Source organism: Saimiri boliviensis, chromosome 9, assembly GCF_048565385.1.
Source record: "Saimiri boliviensis isolate mSaiBol1 chromosome 9, mSaiBol1.pri, whole genome shotgun sequence".
In the NCBI taxonomy this organism is placed as follows: domain Eukaryota; kingdom Metazoa; phylum Chordata; class Mammalia; order Primates; family Cebidae; genus Saimiri; species Saimiri boliviensis.
Window position 1 is genome coordinate 72,806,781 of NC_133457.1, and position 17,380 is coordinate 72,824,160.

A 17,380-nucleotide genomic window follows, 5' to 3' on the forward strand; every position below is an offset into this window, starting at 1 on the left:
GGGTGCTTGGGGTGGGTGGGCACAGGCGGAGCAGGGATTAAGCAGCAGTGAGACTCAGGCATGGTAGGGCCAGTAGGAACCAAGCTGCTGTGGGACTCAGTCTGGCCACAGCCACCATCCCCTGGGAGAAGAGGGTGGGCAAGACCTGGTGGGCTGTCAGGGCGTGGCCTGAAGTTTAGGACAGAGGTTATGCCCTAAAAGGAATGGGATTCTCCTGGGGGACCAGGATGCAGCCGCAGTGGGGGAGCAGGGGAAGGTGGAAGGGGAAAGGGCTGCTCCAGGTTTCGGGGCATGTTCTGCTGCAGTCAGTCATCTTGGGGTCACCAGTAAGCAAGCCTTTTGGTATCTCTGCCTGGGGCCCCCCCGTCCTGTGACTCACTGTAACCAGTGAAGCAGGAGGGAGTGACAGGGAACTGTGCCAGTCCCAGGCCTAAGCTCAAGGAGACCTAAGCTTCTGCATTTGCACTGGGGGAGCCTGAGCTGCCACATAATGTGCTGAGCCCCAAGACTTGCGGAGAAAGTGAGGTGCAGCTGCCCCAGCCTCCCAGCTGAGTCCGGCCCTGCTGGCCTTTCAACCCTACTGGCCTTTCAGCTCCATACAACCACGTGCATGACCGCTGGCCAGGCCAGAAGGAGATACTCGCCGCTGAGCCCAGGCCTGCTTGCAGAATCCTAGCAAATAAAGTGACCATTATTTTAAGTGGCTGAGTTTTGGGGTAGCTGAAACTCCCACTCCAGGCCTATCCTCTGATCCCTGCCTGGTGAGCAGAGGTCGCAGACCCATCTCCTGCTCTGGACAGAACTGGTGCTGCAGGGAGAGAGACTTGACGCCGCGGAGAGAGAGGCTGCGAGCGACGCTGGCGCAGGCAGGCTGGCAGGCAGGGTACCTGTAGGAGCAGCCTGAGTTGGATGGTGTCTGTGCCTGAGGGGTCTTGGCAGGCACTTCCAGGCAGTGATAATCTACCCATGGCCCAGGGAATGTCTTGGAGCTCAGCCGACCGTGGATCAATCTACAGAGTTGTCTAAAGTGCCCTTCACAGGCCACCAGACATAAAGCACGTCTAGGTTATCTTGTTCCTCGCCGAATGGGTGTCAAACTCAGCATCTGACACAAGTGGGCTCAAAACTGGCTATGTGGAGGAGTGCGTGAGAGGGAAGCATTCCCCAGAGGCTTCCATGGTGGATCCCTTATAGCCCTCACCAGACCTTGAGCCATTCTCTATAGCCAGACTGAAGGCATTGGGAGGCCAGGGATGGATCTGGAAGGGATGTGGTGCACACAGTAGGTACCCGGCAATGCTTGTGGCATGGTGTGGGAGGTGGGGAACCTCAACCTCTTCTGGATGCTTTTCCTGCAGGCAGGCATGGCGTGCACGTGCACAGGACAGAGCTGATAAAGAATGAGCTTTGTCTCTTCCTGGCAGGCACAGAGAGTCCGATGTCTCCTATGTGTCAATAATTTTGTGTTCTTTAAAATTTAGCTATTGTGACCAAAAGACATTTATAAATTCACCTGTCAGTATCTCTTTTCTCTTCCCATCTTCTCATCCCTTGAGTCAGAGGACCCTCAAGATGGATCAGCAGTGCCCTGGTGTGTGTGGCGAGGGGCCCCGGGGGTGTGGAGCCTGATGGGCATTGCAGAGCTGGCAGTGCCTCTGTGTCATTGTTCCATGGACTCCGGTTTCCCCAGCTCCACTCCTCCCTTGTCACCATCCCCACTCACCCCACACACTTCCACTCTGATTGGTGAAACTCTGTGAGATGTGCAGGCCTGGCTGTGTGTTTTCAGTGAATGCAAGTTTTTCCCATCTCCTATTTCTTACCTCTGCTCTCAGCCTGATGCTCTTCAGATACACCACGGTATTTTCTGGGCTTCTGGTATTGCTTCGTGCAGCTGAAAGTATTTCTTTCTTTCTTTCTTTCTTTCTTTTTTTGAGATGGAGTCTCACTCTGTAGCCCAAGCTAGAGTGCAGTTGTGTGATGTTGGCTCACTGCAAACTTCGCCTCTGGATCTCAAGCGATTCTCCTGCCTCAGCCTCCCAAGTAGCTGGGATTGCAGGTGCCCACCACTGTACCCAGTTGATATTTTTGTATTTTTAGTAGAGACGGAGTTTAACCATATTGCCCTGGGTGGTCTCAAACTCCTGAGCTCAGGCAATCCACCTGCCTCCCAAAGTGTTGGGATTGTAGGTTTCAGCCACCATGCCCAGCCAGCTGTTAGCATTTAAGATATCCAGTTACTCCCTCTTTCTGATAGTGGCACATGGGGTGTCCTAAATACTATCATGACACCTGAAGAACATCCCTGCACATTCTCTCGGGACACCTGGAAGGAGGATCAACAGGTTGTCACCACCTTTTTTCCCCAAGTTTTATCACGAAATATTTTGTAGTTTTTGATGTTTGTTATAGGTCATATTTTCCTGTTTCCTTACGTGCTTGATAATTTTTGATTGGCTGTCATAGATTATGAATTTTATCTTATTGGTTGCTGGTCACTTTTGTATTTCTACAAATATTTTTGAGCTTTGTCCTGGGATGTAATGAAGTTATTTGGAAACAGTTTGGGTCCGACTTTTAAATATTGTTAGTGGAACAAGCAAGAGAGGCCTTTAGTTGGGGGCTAATATTCCCACAAATGGAGCCGAATTCTTTGAGGACTCTCCCCAGTGTCTGGTGTGGCTCGTGGGAGATGGCACCACTTCTGGCCCTGAGTGGGAGTGACTACAACTCCCTGTCTTACCTTTCCAGCAGTTCTTTCCCATGTCAGGCAGCTTCCTTGCAGCATGTGCTGATCAGTTCCCATCTGATCCACCAGCTGTAAAGAGAGGTCCAGGAGGCAAGGATCTGAGACCATCTGTCTACGGTTCTGTGAGTGAGCCACTATGGACGTGGGTTCTCCCACCCAATCAAGCCTTCCATGACCACAATCTCAGCTACAACTTGACCTCTAGCTCATGAGAGAACCCAAATCAGAAACTTGACACCCAGTTGAGCCACTTCCAATCCCTGCCCTCAGATGCTGTGTGAGATATTACATGCTTGGAATGATAAGCCACTAGGTTTGAGGTAATCTGTTTCGTTGCAGGAGATAACCAGCACATACATTAATGTGTGCCCACCTGTACACCTTTGCACACACATTCCCTCCATCTGGGTCTTCTACTCCTTCTTATCTCCATGTTTCTGCCCAACCCCTTTCAAGGCTCAGCTTCCCTACCAGATGCCCTTGATACTTTTAGAGGGAGGAACTTTTCCTGTGGATGACCTTAGAGACTTCTCTATGCCCATGCTTTAAGGACACCTGTCTTCTACCTTGTTATCACCTTTCCTGTGTGATAGCTGCATCCTGTCCTGCTCTGTGATTCCTGAGGACAGGAGCCAGGGACATGAACATCTGTGACTCCATAGCCGGTGGTCCCACTGTGGAGGTGTCACATGCCCTTACACACCACAGCAAAACTCTCTCCCACACCTGGCCCTGCAGAGCTCATCTGATGCCATGCACATATCCATGTGTAGGTTGCCCATATGATAAGTAGGGGAGAAAATTTCCCATACCTGCAGGGCTGACTCTTCTCATTCACCTGAGACTTGGGCCAGGTGGAGCCTTTCAGGATATGGGACTGCTGTGGTTTGAATGTGTTCCCCAAACTTCAGGTGTTGGAAACTTAGTCCCCAAATCCATGTTGATTGGAGGTAGGGTAAGGTCATCTGGGTGGGGCCCCCATGATGGGACCAGTGGCTTTATAAGAAGAGGAAGAGAGACCTGATATGGCATGTTCTTGTCCTGTCTCCATGTGATGCCTTCTGCCATGTGAAGCCATAGCAGATAGACCCCCACAAGATGCCAGTGCCACGCTCTTGGACTTCCCTGCCTCCAGAACTGTGTGCCTGAGACTGGGTAATTTATAAAGAAAAGAGGTTTAATTGACTCACAGTTTTGAATGGCTGGGGAGGCCTCAGGAAACTTACAATCATGGCAGAAGGTGAAGGAGAAACAAAGGCATGTCTTACATGGCGACAGCCAAGAGTGAGTGAACAAAGGAGGGAGCCCCTTATAAAACCATCAGATCTCTTCTCACAGCTCCACTAGGCAGTCCCCAGTGGGGACTCTTTGTGGGGGCTCCAACCCCACATTTCACTTCCAAACTGCCCTAGCAGAGGTTCTCCATGAGGGCTCCACCCCTGCAGCAGACTTCTGCCTGAACATCCAGGAATTTACATACACCCTCTGAAACATAGGTGGAGGCTCCCAAAGCTCAACTCTTGTCTTCTGTGTACCTGTAGGCCCAACATCATGTGGAAGTTGCCAAGGCTTGGGGCTTGCACCCTTTGAAGCCATGAGCCAATGTGTACCTCAGACCCTTTAGCCATGGTTGGAACTGGAGCAGCTGGGACTCAGGGCACCATGTCCTGAGGCTGCACAGAGCAGCAGGGCCCTGGGCCTTGCCATAAAACCATTTTTTTCCATCCTGGGCCTCCAGGCCTGCGATGGGAGGGGCTGCTGTGAATAACTCTGAAATGCCCTGGAGACATTTTCCTCACTGTCTTGGCTATTAACACTAGGGTCCTTTTTACTTATGCAAATTTCTGTGGCCAGCTTGAATTTCTCCCCAGAAAACGTGTGTGTGTATGTGTATGTGTGTGTGTGTGTGTGTGTGTGTGTGTGTGTGTGTGTGTATGTGTTTCTACCACATGATCAGGCTTCAAATTTTCTAAGCCTTTATGCTCTGCTTCCCTTTTAAGCATAAGTTCCAATTTCAAACCATCTTTGTGTGACTGTATTTGACTAAGTGCTTTTAGGACCAGGTCACACCTTGAATGCTTTGCTGCTCAGAAATGTTTTCTGCCATATACCCTAAATCATCGCTTTCGAGTTCAAAGTTCCACAGATCTCTAAGCTAGGGGCAAAATGCTGCCTGTCTCTTTACTAAAGCATTGAGAGTGACCTTTTGCTCCAGTTCCCAGTAAGTTTCTCATCTCCATCTGAGACCACCTCAGCCTGGACTTCACTGTCCATATCACTATCAACATTTTGGTCAAAACAGGTCTCTAGAAAGTTCCAAACTTTCCCACAGCATTCTGTTTTCTTCTGAGCCCTCTAAACTTTTCCAATATCTGCCCATTACCCAGTTCTAAAGTTGCTTCCACATTTTCAGACTATTCTTTATAGCACTGCCTCATTTTTCATACCAATTTTCTGTGTTAGATCATTTTCACATTTTCACACTGCTATAAAGAATACCTGAGACTGGGTAATTTATAAGGAAAAGAGGTTTAATTGACTTAAAGTTCTTCAGGGCTGGGAAGGCCTCGGGAAATTTACAATTATGAATTATGGTGGAAGGCAAAGGGGAAGCAGGCACTTTTTTCACAAGATGGTGGAGGTGGGGAGAGAGAGAGAAGGGGGAGGGAAGAAGAGAGAGAGAGAGAGAGAGAGAGAGAGAGAGAGAGAGAGAGAGAGAGAGACAGAGAGAGAGAGAGAGTCACTCCTATACTTTTAAACCATCAGATCTTGTGAGAACTCACTCACTATCACCAGAACAGCAGACTCCTCCCTCAGCAAGTGGGGATTACAATTCGAGATGACATTTTGGTGGGATCACTGGGCCAAACCATATCAAGCAGAGACAGGGATGTGGGGAAATGGAATTTCTTAAACGTAAGAGTTGAGGTTAGTACAAATGCTTACAAGAGAAATCTGGCTGAAGAGATGTTATTTAGAAGTGTATTGCTTAATATCCAAACATATGGGGATTTTCTAGTTATTTTTAAATGATCGATTTCTAGCTTCATTCCATGGTGTATGTCCTAGGTGTGACTTTGGTCCTTTTAACTTTGTTGAGCGCTGTGAATGCTCCAGGTGCTCTCGGAAGCAATGAACACTCTGCAGTTGCTGGGATTCAGGTCAAGGTGATTCATTGTGTTGTGTCTCCTAGATCTCTGTGGTTTTTTTTCTTTCTGGTTCTGTCAGTTTTATAGAGAGAGGTTTGAATCTGCCACTACGGTCGTGGGCTTGTCTGCTGCTCCTTTTGGTTCTGCCAGGATTTGCTTAGGATGCACGTTATTTCATGCCACAAGCGTAGGACATTGCATTTCTGGTTGCTTGTTACCTTCTGTCGTTCTAGAATGTTCCTCATCTGTACTACTGCTTCTTGTCTGATGTTAGCATTGCCACAATAGAATTTTCTTATTATTTTAGTTTCAACTCTTCTGTAGCCTTCTATTTCAGATGTGTCTGTTATATGTTATTCTTGCATTAATAATTTGGCTAGTTTCATTCCCTAGACATTTGCTGATGACCCTCATGCCAGATGCCCACTTGAGAGCCTGGAGACAGTGGCATGTAGCACCCTCTGCCTGCTGAGTGGCCTGCATGCACCCCTGGGGTCTCTGGCTCTGGGGCCTGTGCTGATTCTGCTCTAGCAAACCATGCTGCTCTCTCTAAGCGGCATCTCCTAGTGGGAACAGTATCTTCTGCTCTGAAGTTTTGGACTCGGCTAAGTGAGAACCCACTTGCTAATCATTCAACACAATGTATGGCACAAAGCAGGCTCTTGGAGGTGACGTCATCTGTTCCTGTTGTTGCGGTCTTTGACCAGCAGTGCCAGTATCACCTGGGATGCCAGCATTTCAAGTTTATCTGCGGGGATTCTTTGTGGCTTGTGTTGAAAGTACCTCCAGGAAGGACCTAAGTTTGCTTCTGTCAGGTGCCTGGAGGCTGCGGATCTAGGTCTACCTTAACCGGGATTTTGTTTGTAGTTTTCCACCACAAAGGCAGTGGGACTTCCCGCTCCAGAGCACAGAGGTGTTGTCTTCTCAGCAGCGAGGGCTTTCTCTTTCAAAGCTTCAGTGTCTCCCTTCAGCGTCAGAGCTGCGTCAGTTACCCCTGCTGTAGGGCAGAGCCTCTGGCCTTGTTCTCTGGCAGGTTCTGGTGTTAGACAAGCTCCTTGCCCCCCAGCCCCTTCACCTCAGCCGGACCCCAGGGCCCACGCTACCCTGTGGGGGCTTTGCAAACTGCTTTCTCCTTGCAAATCCTCCTCCTCACTCACTTTGGACATACGGTAAGCTCAGGCTTGCATTCTTGCCTTGCAACTCAATAGTTGTATGACCTTGGGCTACCCTTCAAAAATTTCTCAGAATTTTGGTTTCTACGTCTGTAAAATGGCCACATATTAGTACCCTATTGGCAGATATTTCTTCTCTCTTTCTCTGTTCTTTTTATTCATTTTCCTTCACTTTGAGTGATGATTAAACCAAGGCCAATAGAAACCTGAACCATGTGTTAAATTAGATGGAAGCTCGACTTACAGTATCATAATGGTTCCTTAGAAAATATCTCACCTTTAGATCTATTCTTCTGGCATCTTATCGCCTCTCTCATTTGCAAAGATAAGGGACAACAAAACAAAGGGCCTTAACATAAAAATGTCTCTTGATAGCTGCTGTAATAAAGCTTCAAGCAGAATTCAAGTAACTCTTGCTTTTGAGTCATGAGAGAGAAGCAAGTAGCAGTGCATGAAATGACAAGCCACAAAAGCGTAGACCTTTGAAGGCGTTCTGGATGTTGGCATTTAAACACCGCTAGAATGTCTTCCTATCACTGGAACCTTCCCAAGACCTGGGCGTTATGTCCTTTGAATGTTCCTTAAAGGATAAAAATAGACTGATTGCCCATATATTTTGGGTCCTGTGCATGCAATGAGTGCTTTTGCTGTATTTCAGATGCTCTGAAAGGGGATACGATTTTGATTCGTAGTCAATAAAATTCCCTTCCATTTTTCAATGTAATGGATCTGCAAACAATCCCTGCTCCCTTCTCATTATTCAGCATGGCTTCCAGTGCCGCTGGTTGCTTGGCAATTGCAGGCTATGAAAAGTTCAGGGACGTTGTTTTGCCTCTTTTCTTCTGGGTGTTGTTCCCTCAATACCATTTCCTCCAAGGAATAATTTCCAACTGGAAACAGTGATATGATGACTTTCCTCTGGTTCTGAGGATTTCCTTTAGGAGCTCATCTGCGGCTCACACATCCATCTGGAGAGGCCCTCCTCTCCTTCCACAAGCTGGGGGCACAGCTCCCATAAGCAGCTCAAGAGGCAGCACCCTGCTGTGCCCCAAAGCTCCCTCTGCCTTGTGAGATTTTTAGAGATGCCCATCATAGACATGTCCGCAAACTGGTGGGCCCTGAGCTGGCTTTGGTAGGACAGCCCCTGCTGATGTAAAAGCCACTAGGAGAACATGCCTGATGGAGACTTAGCTCATGCAGCAGGAGGGGACAGTGTAGTATTCAAAGGAATGGCGGGTGGACCCCACTCCCCATCCATCCATCCATCCACCCACTCAAAGCTCCCTCTCAGCAAACCTGCTTCCACCAAAAACTCCCTCCCATAGCTCCCTCCACCAAAACCTCCATCCCACCCAAACCTCCCTCCCTCCATCCACACATTTATTTAGGCATTAACTAACTAACTTTTCTTTGGTAAGCATCTGAAGACTCTGAGCCTAGGGCTGGGGTTACAGGAACAAGACATGATCTTGCCCTAAAGTTGCTCCGTCTTCTGTTGGAGACTGCCATGTAAGCAGAAATTCATATACAGTGTGATGAGTGCCGTCGCTGGAGAACATTCAAGTGGAGGGAAGATTGCTTTTGGAGTGAGGAGCTCTTCACAGAATTGACATCTGCTAGGAGGGGTGAGGACTTACCAAGGGGCTGGGATGGGCTGAAATGGGAGTACCTACTGACAGAGCCTATTGACAGCGTGATAGAGATGAATGTACGGTAAGGGGAGGGGGTCCTCCGTGGACTGGGAGTGGCAGGCAGGGTGGGAGAGAGTGCAGGCTCTGGGTTGAAAGGGACCACGGAAGCCTTGCTGTGGGGTTTGGGTTTTACTCTGCAGGAGATGTGGAATGGGGAGAAGGGGTGTGATAACAATTGGAATTGCATTTTGAAAAATAATTCTGCTTGCTCTTTGGTGAATGGACTGGAGGAAGTGAAATGAAGAAAAGAGACTAAATGGGAAGCTGTTGCTGTGGTCCAGGCAGTGGGTGCTGATGGAAGGTGATGCTGGTGGCCAGAGCCAGGGCAGGCAGTCACTGGTCAGCGGAGGATGCCCTCTGGGAAGTGGTATTGGCAGAGGGTGAGGAAGAGGAACAGGGATGGATTCCATACAAGGCTTAGGCATCTAGGCTGGGGCTGTGCTGGGGCTGGGGCTACCTGAGCCGTGGGAATTGGGCTGCAGGCTTGACAGGCATGGTCATGCTGTGAGTGTGGCAGGTGGACAGTGGCTGCCGTGTTCAGTTTTAGGGGTCTGTGGGATGCTCAGGTGGAGAGGCCTTGCAGGTAGTTGAAACATGTCTGGAAGTCAGACATGAACTGCAAGATGAAGACGGAATGGATACTGGTGATGTGGAAGGTGATGGAGGCAGAGACAGGGAGGTGACTGGTGGCAGCTACAGAACTCCTTGGAGCCTCTGCAGATGCTCCAGCTCCTGCACTAACAGTTCTAATAGCCAAGTCAGCCTTGGTTCATATGGAGCGAGGAGTTTAAAATGTTCTGCAGTTCTAGAGGAATCGCTGATAATTCGAGTCTGTTCCATATAATTTCAGGATAATTGATGTTTGAGGTCAAATGCAGGACCTCACATCACATCAGGTGATTTTTGGCCCAATACTAGCCTACCAAGCTCTCTCTGATTTGCTGTCAATAGATCCGCCTTCTCTCCCGGCCCGGTGCTCCTCCAAAGTCGGCCTGAGCCCCTCCTGTGTGGTGGGTCCTGGAGGGTGGCCTCTAGGCTGCTGATCAGCGTTGACTAGAACAGGGCCTGGGGGTGGCTTCCCTCAGGGGTGCAGGGACTGGGTGCTGGGGAGTTTCCTATGGGGGTGGTCTGTACCCCTGTGAACCCGCCTTTCGGTCTCTTGGGACCTCCCAGCGCTCCCCGTTGGGCAGCAGGATGCTGGCATCAGGGCCTTCTTGTCACCCTGACAGCCCTAGTAAGCCCACGGGCAGAGGTCCTGGGGTCAGTGCGCCTCCGACCGGCCTCCATGCACCCAATCTAATGGGTGTATTTGGTCCCTCTTCCTGTCATTTGATGGATTTGGAAGTTGGAAGGGCAAGCTCCCATTTCCTTCAGGAGAGAGTGCGGAGCGGGAAAGCCCCATCTCCACGTGGGGAGATGCAGAAACCCAAATCGCAAGGTGGTCTCTTTGTTATTTGTGAAAGAATGGACAACAATTGTATAAGCGGTTAGAAACCTTTAATTTCGCCTTTCTTAAACATCAGATTTTCAGAAAGCGGTGGGTCAATCTTTAGAGGAACGGCGTGCGTGGCCGGGGCTAGGCTAGAGGGCGGCACCGCCTGGCGTGGGAGCAGGCACGGCCTGTGCGCACAGCGGCCTCTTGGGCTCGGGAGGAGCGGGCGGCGCGCGGACCCGCGGTGTCATGACGGTGCCAGAGCTGACCTGGTGCATCTTTCCACCTTCGCAGGAGGCAAGGCAACTTTCTGTGGACAAGGAATACTTCCTGATGGAGGGTTAGCAGGTTGAAAAGCTGTAAATGGGCACAAACCGTGTATCCGCTCACCCCTGAGGCCCTGCCCTGGGAGAGTGAGATGTGGAGGGCAGGCCACACGTGGACGGAAGAAAGTTCGAGGGGCGCCTGGGTCTGCGCCTTTGCCTTCTTCCCTGGGACCTCCGCACCTCCGCAGTGCCCCTCACCTCATCCTCCCCTGTGCCCTGAAACATGGACAAGGGATTTAGCACCCAGGTTTCAGGGGCTCTTTCGCCCCTTGTGGTGGGGGTGCATCCTTTATCATCCGTCTGAAGGTGAGGGTGTGATAATGACAGTCCCCCACCCCCAACAAGCCTGAAGATGACACCCACTCACTCCCACTCCTCAGGGTGGGGCGGCCCCTCCTCAGCTGCCATCTTCACAGCCCTGAGCGTGGGGTGGTAGGCTCTTTAGGGACGTCTGGCCCCAGGCAGCAGGCAAGGACAGATTCTGGAGAGGTCTTCACAGAGCGCAGGAGGCCATGGAAGGTGGGACTCGTTCTGCAGGTGTTTTAAGATCAGATGTGGGAAGGGAGCAGATATGGAGAAGGTGGCCCAGAGAGCCCAGGAATGGTGTTCCAGGGCTGCTCTGTCCTTTAAGCTCATTTTCTTTAATTTTTGATTAGTAAGCATAACAATCTCAAGCATCTCCTCCTTCAGAGGCTGGGTTCTCCACTTTCATGTGTTACTGTAATCACCCGACAGGTGCTTCCTCCCACAGCGCAAATCAAACCAGTTCACTGAGACCATGGTATTGAAGAAAAGAAGAGCTTAAAGAATGCCAGGCCAGCCATATGGAAGGTGAAGGTTTTAGGCAAATCAGTCTCTTCGAAGGCTCAGAGGCTGGGGGTTTTCAAGGTTGGTTTGGTGGGCAGAGGGCTAGGGAATGGGTGCTGCTGATTGTCTGGGATGCAATCACAGGGGTATGAAAAATGGTCCTCCTGGACTGAGTCTGCCTCTGGGTGGGGACCACAGGACTGACTGGGTCATGAGTCACGAGTCCACCTCTGGGTAGGGTCAGTCAGTTGCCAGAATGCAAAAATCTGAAAAATATCTCAAAAGACCAATCCCAAGTTCTATAGCAGTGATGTTATCTGCAGCAGCAATCCTGCAGGTTGCAAATCTTGTGACCTTCAGAACAATGGGTGGTATCAGTAAACTACACCTGTATCTTAATCCTTCTCATAACCCTAACTCTGGCCTTTCATTAGTTTTACAAAGGTGGTTTACTTTGGGAAGGACGATTATCATCCTTGCTTTAAGGTTAAACTGTAAATTAAATTCCTTCCAAACTTAACTTGGCCTATGCCAAGGAATGACCAAGGACAGTTTGGAGTTAGAAGCAAGATGGAGTCATTTCAGGTTTTTCTCACTGTCAAAATTTTGCAATGGTAATTTCAATATATCTAAAATTGTCATGATTTAAAAATACCAGACAACAAGTCCTTTCAGTCACTTGAGTAAAAACAATCATTTGTGAAAATAAGCAGATAAGTTAGCTACAGGGCAATTTCCCCCATTTTCACTTAGTGGTTTTGGCTTAGGTAGCACAGAGTAACCGATATGGCAAGACATTTAACCCTGGGGCATGGAAGTCTCTTAAAGACCTCCTGGTCTGCTCCTCCAATTTTACAGATGAGGAAACTGAGACCCAGAGATGGGATGTGATTTGTCCAGAGGCTTCGTGTCTTATTCAAGGGGCACAGTAACCAGCCCAGCTTTCTGACTCCCTATCTTATGGCTTCCTAGCTAATAAGTGAAAGCTACCATGTCAGTTTTATAGAGTGCATGCACATATGGGTGCTTGTGGCACTGAGAGGTTGTGAGAAATTCCCACCTAGGCAGACCACTCGCTGGAGCTCTGTTGGCTTCTGAAATCCTTTCATCAGAGAGATCTATTACTGGAGTAACCAACAGACATGTCTGTGTCGTATCTCTCAATGACAGGTTACCACAGAAGGATGTTGAAGGCTCTGTGGCTTGGTCTTGCTACACACACCCAACAAGTGATGCAAAGGGAGATGGGGGCATCAGTGCTGGGAAGTGGGGAGGGTTCTTGGCAGAAGCAGGGAGCGTCCAACAAGCTGGGACCCAGGTCTTGGCAGGGGAGCAAGTCAGTGCCCATGCTGTGGGTCACAGTGAAACTCACACAGGTGCCCCAAGGAGGGATCTCCAGTGCAGGCAGTGAAGGCCTTGCCTGTAGGGAATTTTACAACAATAATAAAACTGTCTGACATCTCTCTGCTTGTTATTATGACTGTGCACTGCAATACTAAACAGTGTCAGTGATAAAACATTGCTTCCTGAAGAAAAACCTCTTTTGGTGGCTCTAAACAATTGCTTTGATTATTATTGAGTTTCAATTATATATATATATATATATATATATATATATATATATATATATACACACACATACATACATACATACATATATATGTTATATTATATGTTATATGTGTATTGAGAACTAAAGAAATTCTAAGCTCTTCCAACTGACTGAATGGATGGATCATCTCTTGGCCAGTGGAACCCCAGGGGAAACTTGGAAGCTGAATTCACAGTCAACAGTCATGATGGGATTCAAGATCAGACTTAAGCTCACTGAACCCCTCCCTCATGAACAGCCATTAGGTCTTCTTCACTAAGAAGAAGGCTTTTCAAAAGACTGGTAGCTGATCTTCCCAGGCACAGAGCAAAGACGAAGCATGTCGTTAAGCTCATTGTTCCTTCACCCCTCCCCACGACCTCCGCTTCCTCCATTCCTCTTTTCTTCAAATGTTCGCCTTATCTTACGTAAAATGTAGATTTACTGAGCATTAACTCAAGTCTCACAAATATAAAATTATCTCTCATTGCTGTACCCCTCCTTTTTAAGGAAAATGTATATATAAGAAACCCCCTAAGAACTTATTTGAATAAAAAGCCACAGATGCTTCTGTGACTTGACTTTCTCCTGGGCACATCCACCAACGAGCTCAAAAAGTCTTGATAATTTGAGACTCATGCCGCAATCACTCACTTTTGTTGCCAGTTTGTATATTACATGTAAGCTTTAAATCAGCAGACGTTTATTACTTATTCTTTAAAAAATTATTTTCCACAGGACAGTTAATTGGAGAACTCTCACCCATTGAGGCAGCCCCTGGAACACCTACATTTAGCCATCTTGTTTCATTTTAAGGATCCACTCACAGCCATGCAGAATTATTTGAGCTTGACTCAGGTGTGTCTTTGCCATGAATGGCTTCAAACCCTGTGGTCCTTCCTCTGCATTCCTGTGTTTATACTGTTGGTTCCATAATCATCCAATGGGTTCCTCCTGCCCACTGCAGAGACAAAACCAATTCACTGAGGCCATGGTGTTGCAGTAGAGGAAGAGTTTAATTGAAGCAAGACCTCTGAGAGAGAGGACCGGAGTCATCTCTGGAATCAGACTCCCTGAGAACTCAGAGGCTAGGGTTTTGATGGATAACTTGGTAGGCAGGGGACTGGGAAATGAGTACTGCTGACTAGCTGGGGATTAATTAATAGGGATGTGGAAAACGGTCCTCATGCACTGAGTCTGCCTCTGGGTGGGGTCACAGGACCAGTTGAGTCATGGGTCCAGATGGGATCAGTCAGTTGCCAGAATGCAAATATCTGAAAAACATCTCAAAAGGCCAATCTTAGGTTCTATGACAGTAATGTTACCTATAGGAGCAACTGGGGAAATCATAAATCTGTGGCCTCTGGCCACATGACTCCTGAGCCGCAAGGGATTGTAGGAACTATGCTGACATTTTAGCAGAATTCAGACCTTTCCTGTAATGCTAATATCATTGCCTTTTCAGTCCCTGAGCCAGAAGGGAGTTAGTTTGGGGAGGGATTTTATCCTTGCCTTCAAGTTAAACCATAAACCAAATTCCTTTCACGGTTAGCTAGGCTCATACCCAGGAATGAATGAAGACAGCCAGCCTGTGAGACCAGAAGCAAGATGGAGTTGGCCATGCTGGATTTCTGTCACTGTCATAATCTTTTCAGAGGTGGTTTCAATTCTAAATAAAACATGATTGCAAAGTATCTGTAGAGGCAATGAAGAGAACTCAAGTTACTTAATTCTGTTATTCTATGTGACTAGTTTTATTTTATGATCAAATTTTAAAACAGTGAATAGAGAATGACTTTTGAGGTTTTCATGTCCTTTATTATTATTATTATTATTATTATTATTATTATTGTTTTTTGTGTAAGAGCAAATTTTAGTTCTTATGTCAAGCTAAAAGGAGGAGACTGAAACACAAAATATAATTTAACGAATCTACTTGAGCCAAGATGCGGACAGCTGACTGAAGCACTCAGACTCGGATAACTGTGGCTCTGAGCTCCATTTGGTCTTTGTTACAAGCAGGTTTTTAAAGGCAAAAAACGTGGCAGGGGATAGGGAGTGAGTGACACAAAGTCGTTTATCAGGGATTCTCACTGGTTTACAGAAATATTGATTAGCGATGGGCCGTACATTGTTAAGCTGTAGGGTGTGGGTAATGGTGTCTGATGTGGCATTATATAGTTAATTTACAGCTACTTGTGTCAATAGGAAGCAGTTTTAGGAGACAATCACATAGTTTAAAGGGGGGTAGGATGTGATGATTGTCTCATTTTAATCTCTAGATATGACAATTTAAAAGAACTTGCATTCCTCAGGCAAAAGTTTTTTTTTTTTTTTTTTTTTTTTTTTTGCAGTAAATACTTTGCTGAATTTGATGAATAACATTAGAAGAAATTTCCACTTCCATTAAAATTGTTAATCATTTTAAATCTAAAGAGCAAACCAAGAAAACAATGATTATTACCGATTTTTATGCGATAGTTTACTTTTAAAGTCAAATTGATTGAGGTATAATTCGTACAGATTAAAATTCAACCTTTTTAGATGCACAATTTGATGAGTTTTCTTGGGTTAGCACCTAAGGTTGTATGGTAAATAGATGTGAAACCGCATTTGCAAAATTATGACAGTGACAGAAATCTGACAGAGTGGACTCCATCTTGCTTCTAACTCCAAGCTGTCTTTGGTCATTCATTGGCATAGGCCAAGCTAACTTTGGGAGGAATTTAGCTTATAGTTTAGCTAAAATTTTAATTTTAGTTTATAGTTTAATCTATATATGCAGTTTCTAGTTTAAAGCAAGGATGATGATAGCTCCTTCCCAAAACTAAGCTACCTTTGTAAAACTAATAAAAGGCCACAAGGTTAGGATTTTGAGAGGGGCTGAATTCTGCTAAGATGCAGTGTAGTTAGCCAATACTAGACATTGTTTCAGAAGTCACAAGATGTGCAACTTCTCCAGTTCTTCTGTAAATGACATTATCATTGTAGAACCCAAGACTGGCCTTTTGAGATTTTTTTCCCCCAGACTTCTGCATTTCTGGTGACTAGGTGATGGTACCTAGACCTGAGGATTGTGACTTAACTGGTCCTGTGCCCAGCCTCCAAAGAGATGAACTCAGTGCACAAGAACCGTTTTCACACAATTCCATGATTTTATCCCCAGCCAGTCAGCAGCACACATTCTCTAGACTCTGGCTCACCAAACAATCCTTGAAAAACCATAACCTCTGAGCCTTCTAGGAGACTGATTGAGTGAAAACTGGAGTTATCCTATATGGCTGGCTTTGCATTAATTAAACTTTCTTTTTTTCTTTTTAAATGCAAGATAGGTTTATTCATATTGATAATTCAAATATCTTCCTCAGATGTTCCTGATAAGGTATCAATTTCAAGTACAATTCTTGTTACCAAGTTTGCATTTACACAATTGTTTCCCTCCCTAGATAAAACCACCTAATCTGCTGGAAACATGAACCAGTGGTGGAGCCAACCATTTAATTAACTTCTAAAACTTTGTGGAACTTTAAAGAAACTATAATAGTAAATTGGTTCCCAAAACTTTCTTTTTTAAATTATACTTTAAGTTCTGGGATACATGTGCAGAACGTGCAGTTTTGTTACATAGGTATACACGGGCCATGGTGGTTTGCTGCATCCATCACCCTGTCATCTACATTAGATATTTCTCCTAATGCTATCCATCTTCTAGCCCCCCAAACCCAACAGTCTCAGTGTATGATGTTCCCCTCCTGTGTCCATGCGTCCTTATTGTTCAACACCCACTTATGAGTGAGAACATGCAGTGTTTGGTTTTCTGTTCTTGTGTTAGTTTGCTAAATATACAATCATATCATCTGCAAATAGAGACAATTTGACTTCCGCTTTTCCTAATTGAATACCCTTTATTTCTTTCTCTTGCCTGATTGCTCTGGCCAGAACTTCCAATACTGTGTTGAATAGAAGTGGTGAGAGAGGGCACCCTTGTCTTGTGCCAGTTTTCAAAGGGAATGCTTCCAGTTTTTGCTGGAATATATATGTTGGCTGTGAGTTTGTCATAAATAGCTCTTATTATTTTGAGATATGTTCCATTCATACCTAGTTTATTCAGAGTTTTTAGCATAAAGGGCTGTTGAATTTTGTTGAAGGCCTTCTCTGCATCTATTGAGATAATCATGTGGTTTTTGTCTTTGGTTCTGTTTATGTGATGGATTACATTTATAAATTTGTGTCTGTTGAACCAGCCTTGCATCCCAGGGATGAAGCCGACTTTTCAAATTACATATATACATATGTAATGTGGGGTCCCTCTTTGTCATCCAGGCTGGAATACTGTGGTCCAATCATAGCACATTGCAGCCTCAACCTTCTGGGCTTAAGCAACCCTCCTGCTTCAGCCACCTGAGTAGAGACTAAAGTCATGCACTCCCACCCCGAATATATTTTTTTTATTAAAATTTTTT